The following is a 4,202-nucleotide window of genomic DNA, read 5'->3' on the forward strand; positions in this document are numbered from 1 at the left end:
TCACAAACTAAGCAACAATAATTAGGAGGGCAAATCTGCTCGCAGAAAACCAAATCACGATGTTAGAATGTTTTCAATAATCGTGCTGATGTCCCCAACTTTTAAAACATTAAAATCAAGCCAAGTGGCAAACGGTTTAACTATCATCTAGTAAATATTTTATTAGCAGCCTGAAAAAATAATAAAAAATTCTGCAAGTGCTTTCCATTTGTGTAATTTCTGAATTTGCTAAGATTGTAAAACTGGCCCTGATTATGTTAAAACCTAAACACCTATCTGGGGCCGTGTATCCAGGCCAAGATAATAGACTGAGTCACATCTGTATTACATTCAACTTGATAGAAACAGATATTTCCCAATTCAAATCCTAACTTTAAGTGTAAAAAGCATCTGGGGTAAGCTATCATTCATTCGAAGGACTAAATTGCACTTGAGGCCCTTAAAAAGACTCGCCTGGTGTGGTCTTGGTGGCAAAGGAATGTAGAAAGAATTAATTACAATGGGCTCTAAAAAAACCATAAAGCCATCCTTCTTTTGTGTTTGTAGAAATAATAGCAAAGGATCTCTACATAACAAGTGAAAACTATGAGGTTTTCCCAGCAAGTATTTTCTATGATTCCTGGAACTCAGAAGAGATAAAACATCAAAGAATCAGAAACCTGAAGAGTATCTTATTTGCAACTCAAAAACAAGCATTTTCATGAATCACCACTTTTCACCAACAATATTAAACTTAAATAATATTTATTAAATTTACTATTTACATGAATTTTTCAAAAAAAAAAAAACTCACACTCCCCAACTAGAGAAGACAGGGAACTATCTTTTTCTTTTTTAGGCAATTGAGGTTAAGTGACTTGCCCAGGGTCACACAGCTAGTAAGTGTCAAGTGTTTGGTCTGAGGCCAGATTTGAACTCAAGTACCCCTGACTTCAGGGCCGGTACTCTATCCACTGCAGCACCTAGCTGCCCCTGACAGGGAACTATTTAACAAACAGAAACAGTCAATCTTCAAAATAACTACTAATTCTTAATGGAAGCAAACAGTAAAGTATCTATAGTTTCAACATACCCAATACGAGTGTCTATGACTTAGTCCCAAATTATCTGACTTAGCAAGTAAGTCTTGGGAATTGACTAAGGCACAAAGAGGTTAAGTGATTCATCCTGGGTCAAATAAGTTTTAAGTGTCCAATGCAGAACCTGAACTTAACTCCATCCACTATACCCTGCTGCCTCTATATGTAATACAAATGAAAACTAATAAAAATAAAGCAAAAATGGAAAAAATAGTAACCAAAATGTTTCATTTTCCCCAAAGGAAGAAAATAAAAAAAAATCTTTCCAAAAAGCAAATTGCACTAGAGATAACTAAGATGTATTAAAATATTCATTTTCTCAGAAAAAAATGTACAAACATAAAATTTTAAATAAATTTCACAAGCCGTGTGTGAACATTCTGAAGAGTTTTCATACATAGGGTTCCATAGTTCCACTTTTAGTAAACCACATTTAGAGAAAATAAGTTAACGCAATCATTTGAATGGGCTGCCTATACACCAGACAAGGCTTATTTCTCTTTTTCAATTTTTTTGCACATTTAAAACATGCCGTAAGATGTCCTGTTCTTCCATGGACAATGCAACCATTTTTAGGTTGACTCTGACAGATGACACAGGGCTCTACTGTACTAGGGGGAAGAATAGATTCCATACTTTTTTCTTTAACTTGAGCTTCTTCTGTCTCAAATTCTCAAGCATCTTCCTGACTACTACAGATGATATTTTTAGATGTCAATGGCTGGGAATAACCCTCACTTTCTTGGGAGTCTGATGTCTGTACTATTTTTTCATCACTTTCCTCAACACATGAATCTTGAGAGTCATTCATTTTATTTTTCTTACAATCTGGAACATCAAAACCCTCTTCTTCCCCTTGTGTGGGACTTTTCTACTTGGCCTTTCTTCAACACTTCACGTTTTTCCTCAGAAAGCCAATTCTCTCGCAAAGCCCAGCATCCGTGGCAATGTGGTGGAAGTGGAGGGTTCATTTTATCACAGGAGGTACACTTCCAATAGTCAGCTAAGGATATTTCAGGGTCTTCATCAAACAAGTCTGTGTCACTCTCCTCTGCCTGATACACAATTACCTGGTATATCTCATCATCTTCGTCTGTAAGTTCTTGTCCTTCTTCATTATGGCTATAGTCTTTTGAATCAATAGACTCAACTTCAAACTCAACACTGAATTGGTCTGAAACTGAATCATCTGAATTTTCACTTAATACACCAGGATCAATATCCGGACTTGAAGGGATTTCTGTTGAGTCACTGCTACTGCTTTGTTCACAGCATATCTCACTTATGACACATAAAGCACAGCTTTCATCAAATGTAAGGGAAATACTAACTGACTTATGCCGTTTTCTGTGTCTTTCTCCAGGCAACTCATCCGAATTTTCTTCTGTTTCACTATGTGTTCTCCTTCTAGATGAGGTAGTTGGTCTAGAATTCAGATTTGGTGATGGTTTCTCTTCCTGCAATTCTTGCATAGACTCCTTTTGAACACTTCCAATTTCAAGCTGACACCTGGTTTCATTTGTAGATGTATTTGGACTAGCAAATTCTTGCTGATTGACTGCTATCAAGTTTCTAGAAATCATTGCGTATAATCTCCTGTGCTCTTTCACAGAGAAGCTTGGTACCCCAAACAGATCTCCAAGAAGGTCATCTGAACAATAGACAATGTGCCGTTGCTTTTGATCGTATAATTGTTTTGACATAATATACTGGCCAAGATAGAATAAAACCTCTTTCATTGTGAATGTGTCTTTCTGTGCACCAGCAGACTTTAACAACTTCAAGAGCAGTGGTTTTGGTCTAACCAGGGCCGCTTGTTCCGAAGCTGGAATTTGTGAGGTGCTTAAGGCACCATCTATATCAGAAGACATTTTGGTATTGCACATTTGCCTGGATATGGAGGGGAAGAGCTCTCTCACACCTGACAGGGGGGCACCGCTCCTCCGGCTCCAGAGCTGAGGGGAGCTTCTGGCCGTGCCGGCGATGGCTTGCGCCCCCGGCGGAACAGGGCTCTACTGCCCCTGGAGGGTGGTTTCTGGCTCCATGCCCTGCTTCGCTGACCCTTGGAGGGCTTTGGGGGAGGGGAGAAGGCCCTAGGCAGCGTCCGCACACCTAAACATTGATTTTCAACAAAAGTGGAGGCCCAAAGGCATGACGACCATCAGAAGACTCAACATCAATGAATTAGAACGCTTCTTTATGTGTGAACAGTTTGTTACTGATTTGGTCGTGTTAACAAAAGACCTAGCCCCCAAAATGGACACTAAATAAAACAGAGTCTGATCACAGATTATGAAAGTGTTTATTGTCTGAGAAAAATGTAACAGAGAAGAGCTTGCAAGGGAACCAAAAGGAAGAGTTCTCAGCTGCTCAAAGCCGGTGTGGAAAAGGGTGAAATATTAATAGTTTTCTAGAGGCTTTTGGGTGGGGAATAAGGGTTAAGGGAGAAGATATCTGTAGAAACAATAAGCCAGGGAGAAAGACGTTTAGAAAGTCCTGAGCAAGGTCTTAAATCTGCAGAAATTGCTCAAGGTTGCCCTTGAGCTGGTTAATGATGGTTCTGTGGTTTCTGGCAGCCACAGGCATCTCCAAATTCAGCTAGAGTTCACTCATGATCATTAGTATGTCAAGCAGCTCTAAGCCTCAGAAATTCTTTTAATTGGCTGATTGTTGCACAATCCCACTGTCCAGATCTTCTGTGAAGAAGGAAAGTTCTAACATATCTATAGTCATTACAAAGACCATGTTCACAAAGGGAAAACTGAGCCAACATACTGTTGGTATAAGTGGAATAGAAAAAGAATGGGCAAATTTCAAAGATTTTGTGTACAGCACCACATTTATTCATCTGGGCCAGAAAACTCATAAATGTTAGGATTGGTTTGATGAAAATGATGGGGAAATTCAGAAGGTTTTAAATGAAAAGCAAGTCTACCAGCAGGATAATTCATCTATTTCTAAAAAGGCAGCATCCATCAAAAGTAAAGTGCAAGCAAAGCTTAGAGAAATGCAGGATTCTTGCCTCAGTAAGAAGGCAGATACAATTCAACTTTAAATTGGTAGTAACAATCCAAAGCATTTTATGATTTCCTCAAAGCTATTTATGGGCCAAAGACCTCAATT

The 4,202-nt window shown here is 38.7% G+C and overlaps 1 pseudogene; it reads right to left on the bottom strand.

Moving 5' to 3' along the window:
• Nucleotides 1–1,512: 1,512 nt before the first annotated feature.
• Nucleotides 1,513–3,057, bottom strand: LOC110193221 (E3 ubiquitin-protein ligase Mdm2 pseudogene; annotated as a pseudogene).
• Nucleotides 3,058–4,202: the final 1,145 nt, after the last annotated feature.

The sequence above is a fragment of the Phascolarctos cinereus genome, unplaced genomic scaffold (assembly GCF_003287225.1).
Source record: "Phascolarctos cinereus isolate Bilbo 61053 unplaced genomic scaffold, phaCin_HiC Scaffold_2;HRSCAF=192, whole genome shotgun sequence".
NCBI lineage: Eukaryota > Metazoa > Chordata > Mammalia > Diprotodontia > Phascolarctidae > Phascolarctos > Phascolarctos cinereus.